Genomic DNA, 15,107 nt, shown 5'->3' on the forward strand with positions numbered 1-15,107 from the left:
CACAATCATCTCATCAGCATACACCTCCCACCGCCTCCAAACCCGACTCTCCAACCGTTACACCGATCCCTCCGATCGTCGGTGTGCATCGTGAGATTGCCAACGGTTAGGAGGAAGGCGCGTACCCTGAAATTTACAACCGATCAGTCGATTAACGCCGATTCCCGGCTTCCAATTACACTCATCACGAACACTATTCAATTAACCATAGAAATTTCATCGATGGAAGAAGCTACACGCGTAAAGAAGCTACGCGTTCCTTCCAATATATCGAACAAACATATTGCAAAATATTGGAAAAATATCTAGAATTGAGAAATTTCTCGAAAATTCCATGTAATTTTATAATTTCATCAGATAGAAATAACTTCTAACTTCGTCTCTCCTATTCAAGAAAACTTTCATACCTGTTTATCAACAATCATTTTGATTATTATAACAAAAATTCATCTTCTCGTCATAATCTTCGTTGCAAAGATTTTCCTTCGAAAAGAAGATAAACTTCTCTCTAAACCTAAGGAGAACAAGGATTCTTGATCGAATCGGGCCAGGACGAAGTCCGTCCCTCAAAAGCGACGCCATGGTCGATCGATCGGCAATCGCGTCCGATATATCGAGTCCTACAAACGACGTCTATAAAAGGTCCCCCCTTTTCCATCCGTCACAGCCCCCCTCCCCCTCCTCTCGTTGCTCTTTCCCTGGATATCTGTTCACCGTTGAGCGCGCGGGCCTCTTAGGCCGCATTCGCACGATCCTCGATGCCGGGCCACCTTCGCCACGACCTCCTCTCCCTTCCCTCTCCCTCTCCTTCTCTCTTTCTCTCTCTCTCTCTCTCTTTCTCTTCTCAGTGCAGCTACGGTGAAGGTTTCGCCTCTGTGTCGTAGGTGGTCGGCCACGACCACGATGCATCGAATCGTACTCGTCGGGTACGAACCAAGGTGGATATATGTGCGCGCACACGACGACGAGATCGCTGGACGACGGTCACTACTCATCGCCGGGAGCCGAAAGTTCATCGGTACGGTTAACCGGCACGGCACGGTACTGCTAGGCACGCTCTGGCCTCGTCCTTCTATGATTTCCTCTCCCATCTTCGAAACCGTGTGCGAGATCTTGATTCGATTTTCGTTGCTTATTATCTTCCCTCCACTTCTCGATTGAACGAAGAATTTTCGTCGCTTCTTTCTTTATATTATTGAGATGGTTACTATGTTGATGTTGAGCATTATATATATATATATATATGTGTGTGTGTATAAGTGTAGATTTTGTTTAGAATGTTTGATGTTGATTATAGAAATAGAAGGGGTTAAAGGGTGAATTTGACGATTAATTATTGCAGTAATTAATGGAAGAATAACGCAGCAAGAAAGAAATTTCTATTAACTCGTGTTGTCGCAATTATGGACAACGGTTATCATCGATTAAATTACGTGCGTCTTATTACATATAGATCTTCAAACATCGCAATCTCATCGCTTAAATCTTCGATAAACACACCTTGACGTACTTTAGCTATATTTTTATCGCGAAACGAGAAATCGTGACGATAGTTACACCATATCGCGCAAACTAATTCACATATTCACATGCATCTGCTCAATGGCAAGAGCTTGCCGTAATTACGATTCGCCTTGAGAACCTGTTTCAACCAATCTTTTCTAACCTGATAAATTCCTCAAACGCGCATAAATTCCGGGCTAATTACCTTACCTGTCTCGTTTAATTTCCGAATCGAATCGAAACGACGAGTTTATTTTAATCGTAAAAGAAAAAAGAAAGAAAAAAAACATTCAATCGTACAAATTCGAGCATCTCAGAAGAAGAAAGAGATGGAAAAAGAGAGAGATCGAAAATTAATTTCCCGAGAATACCTTAAAATTTCCTTAAGTCACGAGCCTTCTAAAAAAGAAAAATCAGAACCATTATCATATCACAAACCCGATCTCCTCTCCGCTCAATACCCAACTCGTAACTCTCTCCCGTTCCTCTTCTTCCACCGATCCTCGTGAGCCACTGTTCTCCTCTTATCCCCGTCTTTAGTGGAGCCGACCAGCTCAGCTAGAGGTGACTCTTTGACTCCTGAGCGGCCAACTGTATAGGTCGGCCGAGTTCTAGTTTTAAAGGACATGCACGTAAGTACATCCACACGCTTACGTGTACACGATATATACACGTCTTCGCCCTAAGTGGCACGAGGATATTTGTAGGTGAAAACACGTTCCTGGTTCAGAGGCAGTTTAACCCCTTCGCGGCCGCTCTCGTCCCTCTCGACGTCACCTCGAAGCGGGATCGAGCGTGCGTGGGACGTTCATGGAAGCCGATCCGAAATATTCGCTACGTGTACGTGCTACGCTTGGGGCTCGAAGATGACTTACGACTGACTGACAGACCCTTTGTTTCGAACCCGTTCGAATGGTAGGTGTGAATGGGCGAATTGTAACGCGACTTCTGATACATGATTTCCATGCGCTTGCTCACTCTCGCTTTGTACCTTTTTTTCGAGGATCGAAGTTATTGCTCTGCGTTTCTGATCGTTTGTGCCGAGGATTGGAATTCCGGATTGATTTTTAAAATATCTCTGTCTGCGCTTCTTTCTTTCTTTCTTTTTTTTAAATAATTTTTATGGAGGGGTTGTAAATTTAGAAAATAAAATTATATATATTAATATTATTCTTGATACATTAAATTATCTAAGAATTTTGGAAATTGAATATTTATATATTCAAGGATTCGATATTAAGAACTTTGGAATAGTTGTATCTGTTGAATTAATATATATATAATTCTTGAAAGGGAAGGAAATATCTTTATTATTTTTCAATTAAAAGCTAAATACAAAATATTTGTAACAAGGAATCGTAATTATCGTATCAATTGGAGTAATGTTTGGATGTTATGGTAAACAGGACACAAGTTGTCAATACGACTAAATCAGTCTAATTAGATACACTCCATTAATTACTCTTCGTTTGTTTAGACTGTTTATCATCAGAAATTATTCGATGTAATAAAAAAGTATAAATCTAAATTCTGGAAGAAGGAGACAAGAGAGCCAATTATTCCATATGCATTAACCAAATATTTCACCTCCGAGATTGGATACCTCCGTGGTGGCAAAAGCGGGTCAATTAAACCCGCCACGATTTGCCGAGGGGCTCGTCAATTAGCCACGTGTGACCGCGAGTCGCATCGAGCAAATTTCCCATTCGACGGCTCGTTCGAACAACATTTAATAAGGAGAGGCATCACGTGAAAGCAACGGTCTCTCGTTCGCGGGGCATTAGTCAATTAAATCTAACCGATGGACTGATTAGCCGGCGGAATAGACCACGGGGGTCATTACTGCCGTGCGATCTGGCAGAAGCCAAAAGTTCATGCCACGGCGCTAAGCGAGATTCCACTTACGTGACTGTGACTGTATACGTATATCCTACATCGTGTTATCGTATGCAAATCTCCACATACTTAGCAAGCTTTAATTCATCCTAAACTTCATTTACCTTATTTCTTTATTATTTTCCTCGTGTTATTGATAATAGATGATAGATAGACGAATACATCAAATTGTTTCGTTAAATAATAATTTAATAATAATCAAGATTTGCAAACTTGTATTCCAATTAAAAATATACGATAATATACGATTATATACGATACACTAATTGATAATTTATTGAACAATATTATAATTTACAATATTATTAATACACAGATACTTTTTCAGGTACCAGAGCCGATCTCTCTCTCTCTCCCTCTCTCTCCTCCAACGTCCGTGTGCAGAGAGCCGGTGGCTCTTCTCCTCTCGGCGACGTCGTCGCAGAGGCCGACCGAGTTCGAGTTTTAAAAGACGGGCGACACAACACACGAGAATCGTGAGTCGAGCAGAACGCCGCGAGTTCTCCACAGCTCCCCGATATATAGGGCAACCGTAGAGTCTCACGGTTTCTGCGAGCTATTCATCTGCATACTCTCCCCCGCCCCCGCACCTCCTTGCACACGCTTTTTCTCCGCTCTCCTTCCTATTCCCAACCGCCAACCCTATCTCACCGTGAAATTTATCGGATTAATTGTTAGCGAGACACGCGTCACGCTCCTCGTCGTCGTTCTTCTTTTTCTCTTTTTTCTTTTTTTTTATTTTCTTTCTCTCTTTCTTTTGGTACCGGTTGCCCTCTTGACAGCAGCTGAGAGAAACGCGAGTTTTGAGACTGGGAGAGAAGGACTTTGGAAGGTTTGATGGTCGGTCGATGAGGTTTGCTTGGTTCTTTTTTTTTTTGGAGGAGGAAAAAGAGGAGGATTTGAGGTCGGTTGTTGAGGGGTAGAAAGAGATTTGAGTGAAATTTCGTGAATTAGAATCCCTTTCTATTCTAACATTTTTCTTCCAAAAATAGTTAAGACACGTAAATTAAATACGATATAATTATACGAGTAATAGGAATAACATTCTACAAATAAGTTACAAAAACCTGTTTAAAGTAAAATTTAAATCTCAATCTTCCTTAAGCTTAAAATGATCATTGCTTGGAAAAAAATCAATGGGCGTTCCATTGTACTTCATTTCTAAAATTAACGATAGAATTTTGCGCAACCCCCACGCAACCCCCGTTCCACGAAAGCAAAATCCAACGACCACTCGGAGGTAAGAAGGCATCAAAGGATAAGAAAACGGTTACTCTTCCCTCTCATCCGACGAGTAATTCGCAATCGGCGTTATCCCCGCGAAAAGAGAGAGCCGCGAGGCAGAATTCGTCGTCGGCGGCGAGGCGTGCAGTGATGAAGGAGGGTCGCGGTAGTATAGGAAGCCTCAACCCGACGGCTGAATAATAGAAGTAGGAAGCGAAAACCGTCCAAGGCGGTGACGACAGTGGTGGCGGGAAAAATCGGCAAAGCGCATTACACGAAATCACAATGTTTAATGAAAATTGCGGATGGAGGAGCGCGTTACACGAGGCTGATCCCGGTTGCACGGTCGATGGTCGAGTATTAGATCCGGCCGTGTCGTCGCCTCGTGTAGCCACGGTTGCCGGCCGAATCGTGACGCGGCGAAGCGGTATTCAGATTGCACTCTTAGCGGTTTTGCCGATTTTTTCTCGCCGCGACAAAAGGGGAATTTCTGTAACCAGTGGTCAGGCGACGACCGGCCCCGGCAGTTTGAGCATCAAATGCGTGCGATTGTTCGGATTGTTTTCACGTTTCTGCCCCTCTCTTGCAAATTGGGTAAATTGTCTTTCAGATGCAAATTCTTCTTTTTATCGATCGTGTTATATTCTTCGTAATGTTTCGGGTGGAAGAAGAAGGTACGAACGTTTAAGAAGATTTATCAAAGTATTTATAGTTTGAAGCGGAGTTTAGCTTTTCGATCTTTCGTTAGATTCTTTGGAATGAAATATTTGTTGGAGAAGAGTAGAAGATATATTTATAAGGTATATTTCTCGAGAAATATGATCAATATCTGTAAAGTATCTTTACATTCTTCCTCGTCCAAATCGTATCTTTTTATGACTGATTCTAAATCATACATTGGATATTCGATATATTTATTAAAAATTACGTGCCAGTAAACACTTAAACAAATTTCAAACTTACTGACAAACCTACGAAGGATAAAAAAAAATCTCATCGAAACGCTTGGCACCCAAGCGGAACACGATGTCGATCGAAAACAAGGAAAAGAAAGTAAATAAACAGGTGACAAGTGCACGCAAATAATCGCAAGTGAGTCACGCATTCCCCACGACCGACAATGGCCGTTCGACTTAGTGCCTATCTCCTGCGTCCTCTCCATCCATTCCCGAGGCGCATATCTCGGAACACAGGCATCCGAGTATCGACAATTGGCGTAATGTCGGTCATTTGTAACCCATCACCGAAACACGCTACCAATCCCCTTCTCTATCTCTCTCTCTCTCTCTCGCCACCCCCTCTCTCTCTTTCTCCACGAATATTCTCTTCGAAATGTTGATAGAAAACCCGCGAACGCGGATTGGAAGGAGAACCGTTTCGTCCGGCTTCTGTTCCACTTGGCCGTAAAGGATCTTCTCTGAGCCGGCTCTCACATATGAGAAGACCGATGCCTATCGAGAGATAGGCGCATCTTCACCGCCGAGTTTCGATCGTTACCGAAACGAGATCGTTATCGTCGACACGGATGCGCGATAGATCAACCCGCTCGCTGATTTCCTCGCCACGTTCAAGGATGAGGCTCGTAGCAAATTCAGCGCCGAATGTATTGCCTTATGTACCAGCTTATCGGCGGTGATATCGTTTGCTCATTTTTCCCGCTTTTATCGCGACCTGATTACTCCTCTAGCCCGATCTATGGCTCCCCGCATGGGAAACCGGGTCTCCAACGATTGAAACTCGGCTGGATTTCTTCCTCTCGTGAATTTTCTTCCTGTATTGAGAATATCTGAGAAAGTTTGACGCGGAAAAGTGTAAATTCTCTTGGTGATCTCTCAAGTAAAAGTTATATTCTTAATCTGACACGTTGGAGGAAGTGCAATTTCATTCTTCCAAATTTCACAAGACTCATCAAGACTCATGGATACTCGAGATATGCATCCCAATATCCCAAAAATTTTACGACTTTCATTGGATTCTCAATTCAACGGAAATTTCCATGGTCCCTAAAAAGAAAAGAAAAAATTTCTCAGAAAGGGATCCTCAGCGTGGTCGGAGGCGCAACGTCTAGACGCTTAGAGCGGACATATCTCGCGGAATTGCGACGGCGGATCGAAGAGGCAAGCATGGAGTGGCTGGTGCCCGATCCCTAAGCGAAGTGAAAGTTAGATGTGTGGGCACGGGATGCGCACGAATTCATTTTTTCGGCCTCACCGTGCACTTTTTTTTCCACCATGCACGCGGCATCAGTTCCCATGTATACCCACCGACCTAGCCTATATGGCCGGCTCGCGATATCTTCCCTCACGTACACATCCATATTAAAACAGAGATCGTGTGGCCACTCTCTCCTTCTCTCTCTCCTCCTCTCGTCCACCGTTCGACCGGTCTCCCACTTATCCACCTATGCGCGCACGGTAGATGAGAGTATCGACGCGTCTCTACTCTCTCGCGGCCGCATACCGCCTTCCATTCCTAGCCTGGCGACGTAGAAGAGCAACTTGTACACAACCGTGGCCTGCCTCTAGCCGTGACTTATCGGCTCTTATGCACCTTAGACGTGTCCCTAGGAGTATCGATTCCGGAGGAGGCGAGGAGCTACCAGCCTCTCGTGAGATCCGCGCTTCCCCTCCTATAGATCCTAACCTTTTAATCGGCAGGATGTGCTCCTTGGAAAGGGTCGATTTTTCGATGCGATGGAGGAAGGGTAGAGGTGGATTTTTGCATCCTTTCGGACGATTATCTAAGTTTAGGAGAGAAAAGATTATGTGATGATATCTGGTTGATGATATGCATTGTTGGAACGTGTGGATGTTGGAAAGGATATTGGAAATTTGAGAAGTTTAGAGTTTTGAGAAGTTGGAAGATTAAAAAATTCAGGAAGAAGGTGTACTAAAGAGGAGAGGAAGTTTGGGTTAGAGTGATATTTGAAGAGTATATTGAGCGGATCGTGATGTATTAGCGAGTGAAAGTTTGAGAGTATTGGAGATTCAGAGAGGCATTTAGAATCTTGAGAATTCGAGGAATTATAATTAAAATAAAGAGGCTCGTGGATAGTTAAAGGAATGATTGGATTTTGGCTATTGATACAATTTTGATACAGGAAATTTGGGAAGAAATTATAAGTCAAGAAATGTGAACATTTGAAGCATAGATAGAGAATTAATTGAATTATGATATAGTTAGCGAGTGGAAGATTCAGATACATTTGGAAAGATTGGAAAATTATAACGATAGATCTTTTAATAGATGCTTGAAAAGATAATGAAATAATGAAAATTTCAGAGGAACTATACTTAGGAAAAGCAATATCCATCTTTCTTAAAATCATCTTATCTCCCTTGGTCACTGTATCCATCATCGACAGTTTTATCGGCAGATTTACTCGAGTTTCTCCGAGGTACATACATGTTCGAACCGTGTTGCCCTAGTATATTCTAGGTGACGCGAAATCGTGGCTCGTTATCGAGCGTGCGATCGAGATCGCGAGCTGGAAATCTCGAGGACCGAAATTTCTTGCTCCAGATCGTAGGATGTATACCAGCGAATCCTGGTCAGAAGAATGCACGACCTTTCTAATCGATGTAGGTAATCCGTCTTTTCCTCTTTCCCCATTATATGTATCTTCTCGTTGAGGAGAATTTTTCGATTAATTCGTATAGAGATCCCTGCCGATTTCTAGATCAAAATCAATACCGTTTCTTCCCTTTCCGTTCGCGTTTCCTTTCTTTCTCCGTTGATGTAACGGAGTTATCAGTCAATCCAGACGTATGGGATCAATTTCGATGAAAATTGTTTGTTAGTAAACGTATTGTATTTTTGATCGAGTATCAGTGATTTTTATTTCTATAGGAAGAATCTTTTGTGTTCTTTAATAAGTGAAAGTTTATTAAATATTAGAAATTAGATTTCTAAGTGTGAAAATTCGAATCAATTCCCTTAGGACCAATCTATGGTTATAATAAAAACATATTTTCCTTGATATTTCTTTTCTAAGATAGAATTATTCAATTGTGAATATCTTTTCACTTTTCACGTATAAAAATTCGAACTTGAAAAAGAACGGGAAGATTTTTATTCAATAACGGATAGAATGGATGGAAGATCGATGGAAAATCAGATTGGAATCTTGTCGAACTCGGCCTCGCCACCATTTTCGATCGATACGATTATTCAAAAACTCAACGTGTAACAAGTTTTAAGACACGAATTCGTCGTACGTAATCGAGAGTCGCGATACAAATTATGCGATCGTGGTATCCACTACTTCGTTTCTAACTTACAGTTATCAGTTGCTTGCACTTAGTGGCTGTAACCATTCGGCTATAGAATGGACTGGTGGCGACGCGAAATCGATGAACGCCGACAGCCTCGTGGGATCGAGATCGCGTGAATCGAAATTTTCTATGCTGCTCCGACAAACAAACTGACTTTTAGCTCGTATTTCACACACTCATCTAGTTAAGATAAATCTAGCCGTGATTGCTTAACCGCATAGTGGATATTTTTTTTAAAAGAAAAATTGCAAAACATGAAACGAGGTGATGTGATATATATGAGAAAAAAAGAGTATATTGAAATTTTTTATTCTCTTTTATATTATAATATAAATAATGCAGCAAGATGAACCGAGATTATTTGACATTTTTGCAGACGTGTTTAAGTGTTATTATCGGAAAAATAGTGTACGAAAATTTGTATACTTTATTCTATCTACCTTGACGAATTACTTAGATGAATTAGATATTCCTTAAATAAATCTTAATTTCGCAATTCCATCCATTGTTCCTCCACATCACTGGCATAATTCCATCTTAAATATGGACAAACTCGTTCCCACATCGAACATCTTAAAACATGACGTATTACAGAAAGTCTTCGTAAACTCACCTTTATTATTACAATGTCCCATCTTCATCCATCGACTTTAATTTTTTTTTTTTTCTGGCCATAACTTCATTTACAACCTCTCATTTACTTTCTCGTGATCTCGAGACGCCAATCCGGTCTATTCGACGTCTATTTCCGGAAATAACGCTTTTTACGACATCCTTCTCCTTTAACCAACACACGTGTCGTTCACCTCGGAGGTTGCAGCACCGTGTATCAGGACAGATAAGCAGTTTTGGGACGCAACAACGCGCCGTGAAAAGAGGTTATATTCGCCGGGAAAATCGAGATGTGTCGCGGCGTTCTTTCACGCGAGCCGGGATTGACGAAAACAATAATGTACAAGGGGATGAGAAACGTATCGATCAGGGTGGCGAAACAATGGCTCCGGCTCGAAGGTAACAAATGATCGCCTCCTTATCAGAGAAAGGATGAACAACGTCACGGTCAGCTTTCATCCGCAAAAATTGCCATTTTGGCATTATTTTCGACGAATAGACATTTTAGCCATTTTCACGCTCTAATTTTTGTCGTGCCTGCGCCGATTTCTTTTTGTATTTTTGCTTTTGAAGTGAACGAGTCGAAAAATAATTGAAAAATATCTAATTTATCTATTAATTTGTAAATATCCACATTACAAATCAAATCTACTTACGTTTTAAACAAATCCTTTATTATCCCTTAAAATGAAAAGAGATAGGAAAACAATTCAAAAGAATTTTCAACCGTTAGATTGAAAAAATAATTGAAAAATATCTAATTTATCCATTAATTTGTAAGTAAGTCTACTTACATTTTAAATAAATTCTTTATTATCCCTTAAAATGAAAAGAGACAGGAAAACTTCTTTTCAATTCAAAAGAATTTTCAACCATTACATTAAATTATTTATTTTCATAGACACTTATCTATACATAAGTTTGTTAAAGCGACTGATTATCCACACCCCCTCCATCTTACCCCCCTTAAACATCAATTCTCGTACGTTCCTCCACTTCTCGATACAAACTACAATTCGATATAAAGAAAAAGAAAAATGAAAAAAAATTATTGTTCCCGATTGATAGATAGCCTGTTATCATTTTTCCATCGTGCCCTCTTCCTCGCTCAGTCTCGACATTTACCTTATTATCCCGCGATCGCGAACCTTTCTTGGTTGCTCGTTATCACGGGCCCATTAAATTTTTCTACCCGCTCGTCGAGGACGATTTCGCCGAATAATAAAGTACTCGTCCCGATCCCCGCGTATCGAGAGGGCACGTAATACGTCGTCATAGGAAGAGGATCCTCTTGGTGCAGGAGCGCGTGCACGCGCGTATACGAATAAGCGGCTCGATTCGAAGCCAATCAGCCCCCGTAATGGAGATCGATAGCCGTAAGTTGGTCCTCGCGATACACGCGGTCCCCTCCTCCCCCTCCCTCCCGTTCCTATAATGCTCGATTCTCGTACTCGCGAGACGTGCCCCCCCTCCTTCCTTCATTCCACTTTTCTTCCTGATTTTCTTCGTATAAATATATTTGGCGAGATAATAATGGCGGAGAAATTTTGGGGTCGAATGAAATATTACTAGACGAGGAATCTAAATTTTTATTTTGAAAAATTGTATTTCGTGATGATATATATTTAATTGTGAAATCGAACGGTGATTTTAATAGAGTGGTTCGTGGAGTGTGTATTATTCTTTTCAAGTTTGGTAGATATTTTGAAGGGAAGGGGTTGGGGAAATTTTTTTGTCCGAGGCAAATGGAGTTGTGTAAGATAAATACAATGGTCTTTTTAATTCTTTTTTAATTCTTTTCACAATAGTATCGTTACTAAGGGATAACAAGACTGTAAATTTTCGTATGAAATTTTTACATTGCACGTGTATGAGAGATGTCCCATAATATCAGGAGGAGAGAAAGACCACGTTTCCTTGGCCGTCAACGCTTTCGCGTTATCGTTGAACAAACTGAAACTGAAGAAACAGACGAATGGACGTTATGGAGATGAAATACTGGCACTGTCCACTGTGCCCCACCTGTACCCTTATCTGTACAAACAGCTCGTATCCCGTCGGTTCTGAAGAGACACGCGGGTCACTTCACCTTTTTTTTTTTCCGGTCTCATCGTGTGGCCAGCACACATTGGACCAAGTAATCAAACAGATATGAAAAACTCTAAATCCAAATTTATTTTTTATTTGGTTATGCTATTTGGATTATTCATAGAAGAAAATTCAAATCGTTATAGTCAATTTATTAAGTTGGATTATTTCCTGACAATTTTATATATTATTATTATTATTATTATAATTTCATTGTTTATTTTCATCTTGCAATTATTATAAGATATTATTCCATATTATTATTACTATTATGGAATATTATCAGATATTATTGGTATTTAATTATACTTCTTTTAATATATTAATCTAAATTTGATATATTAACTGAATCAAATTTGGGACTAATTTATCAGTTGTATAATTAGTATGGGATAGAGGTCGATAGTGAGGAAGCTTAAATTTACCTATTGCAAAGATCGATGACCAAGTTGATGGAAATAAATGACACCGTGGAGAAAATTTGTGGTTTAATTTAATAGGCAACGAGTAAGTAAGTTTATTCGAAATATTCTTCGACGATGTCATTCGAGATATTGCCTAGCATTACATCGCTCCTTTGAATAGAAAACAGAGTCGGCTAGGGATGTAACCGTGGTTGTAACATACTACATGTTTGATTTAAGATAGTTTTGTAACGTTTACATGCATGGGGTCCGTGTTTGCCTACAATGTTTCTCTTTACTTCAGATGGTAGGTAAGGTCAGCTTCACGAGAAATGGTACAAGATGAAGATTGGGGAGTTAATTAAAGAAAATTTATGTCCGACTTGTTGGAAAAATTGAAATTAATTATTCGCTAGGTTGTTGATAATCCTTGGACACTCGATCATTTGTTATAACGTAATTATTCGCAGAAATTGATTTGTAAAATTCTACATTCAAATATTATATTTTCTTCGTGTAATTACGCATTACAATTCATTTTATTTAAAAAATAAGTCCTATTAAAAAAAAGGTTACATTTTAGTGAAAATATAGAATTGTTAATAATTCAATGCCTTGAAAAAAATCTTTCTTTTTTTACTTTGATTTTTCAAGATCTTTAATATCTTTATTGAATTAAATTTTTCAATATCTCTCTATAAAAATCAACTCACTCGCGATAATTCATTAATGTATTCAATAAGACAATCGTACAAGACAAATTTATCTTGCACCCGTCTTCAAAATAAAAAAGTAGAGAACAAAAAATTAAAAAGAAAAAGAAAAAAGAACTTATTACGATATATACTCTTATATATCCTTCATTTCAATGCATCGAGAGTCATTAAATTCTCTTTAAAAAGAAGAAGCGTCATTCGTCTGCACGCCTCACAAAAGGATCGCATGCGCGGATGATTAGAAATCGTTTTCACAGATGCGTTCCACGGTGTGGCGCACGTGAGTTCACGTTACGTGTAGGAGCGAGCCTTATAATAGAATGACGGCCTCACAATGCGCCGCGTCTACGAGTTTACAAGGGCCCGGCGAGTGTAGTGTTAAGTGAAAGTGAGGTAAAATCGCTGACCACGATGCTCTCCGACCCTCCATTTGCCTCCACTGCCACGATGAAAGCCGCACGTATCGCGCAACGAAATTTTACGAAACGTTGTAACACCCATACCTGTGCGCATCGGGGCCAACGCCCGATGCCACCTTCCCCTCTTCCACTTTTTTGGTCGATCCACGAAAGTGGGAACAATGAACGGTATTGTTGATAGTGCCGTGGAATTTTGTTTGCGATTTAGATACGGGTTTGATAGTTTTAGGCCAGGACGGACGAAGCACGAACGAAGATTTGTGTGGTATATTTTTATTTTGATATTTGCTTTTTTTTTTTTATTTAATTTTTCGTTAATTTTGACAATTCGTATTATGTGTTAAATATTTATTTATTGGACGGGTTATTGATTTGGAGCTTTTAAAAATAAAGGGTAGCGATATTGCGTATTGAATTTTAAAATTCTTTTTTTATCTTTCTTCTTTGGTTTATAAAATTTTATTCTATTGTTTGTTACGATATATTTAGTTTCTTCAAAGGTAGATTGAACATCTCTTCGTCTTTTTTCCTTAATATATATCATTTCCATTAATTAGATACATATTGTTTAATATCGCTTCGCGTAACTTTCACACAACTTAATTAAATTAATATTGAAATAATATGTGAAGAACGTGATTAAAAAAATATGGCCAAAAAAATTATAGAATATTATATAATATATTATATTATATAAATTATAAAAAATTATAAAATATAATGTCTATTACACGTACGTCGTGAATGATAAAAATTAATTCGCTGAATTTGGTCAAATACACTCGAGGAGATCTATCTAGAAATGAAAAGACTTCGTGATTTCCGGCCAGTTCGAATCCGCGACCTTATTCCTAGACACGTGGCGTTGCAGTCGTGGACGAGCATTTGTCGTGTCCATGACAAATTACGGATCGTTTCACGGTTGTAACGTGCCCGCTCACGCGTCTAAGGAACTCTGTGTTAGGTCCCCGGGCACAGTAAGAAGAGGCGTCAGAGGGTGGATTTTTACTCGAGGCCGGGACAATGGCGGGCCTTAAAGGCCCGGGGACAGTCGTGGCGCGAATAATACCTTTCGGGATTAGGATCGGTAAAAGTGTGGACCCCCCAATGGAAAAAAAAAAAAGAGGGAATCGAAGAGGATAGGGGGTGGGAAATCGCGCGTGCGATCCCGCGGATTAGTTTCCTTCCTCGAAGGGATGAACGAGAAAACGATTTCGTGCACGTCCACGCGAGAGATTTGAAATAACGTGAAAACGTTGGATTCACCTGGATCTCCTTGATTATTTTTATGCAACGATATTCTGCACGATTGCATTCGAGAAGGGTGCGTATAAGATTTTCAAAGATATTATAAGAATATTTTAATATTCGTGCAAATGCAATATTTTTTAAAAAGATTCTTTTTTTTAGAAGATTATAATATAATTTTGGATATCTTATTACATTTTTTAACGCTATATTCATGTAAATAAAGTTTTAATTATAAATTAAAACTATTCATAAATTGTCCATTATATAAGAAAAAACAATATATGATTTCGAGAGAATCTTAAAAAACATTAAAAACCGTTTACTCTCGAATAACTATCCCATCTTCATCTATATTATAATTCTTCGATGATGCATCATCTAATCACGAAACAGAGAAGCCCATTACCGGAATCGATATCGAGCAACGAATTTCCGGTAGCGTGATTCGTATTCTCTACGGTTAATCGAGAGTGGGCAAAAAAATCGGGCGAAACCTGGACGAATCGTGAAGTTCCCATGAACATAACGGCCCTAATATTTGAGCAGATCTCTGGTTTCAATCGAAAATCAACAACGCGAGCAGCAACAAGAGAGGGGAGAGAAAGAGAGGAAAAGAGACGGTGAATTCTCGTTTCGATCGACGATTTTCAGTTTCACCCTGGCGAGGAAAAAAAAAAAAGAGGAGAGGAGGAAGGTGAAAGGAGAAAAAAATGCGCCCTA

Source organism: Apis dorsata, unplaced genomic scaffold (assembly GCF_000469605.1).
Source record: "Apis dorsata unplaced genomic scaffold, Apis dorsata 1.3 scaffold_358, whole genome shotgun sequence".
NCBI lineage: Eukaryota > Metazoa > Arthropoda > Insecta > Hymenoptera > Apidae > Apis > Apis dorsata.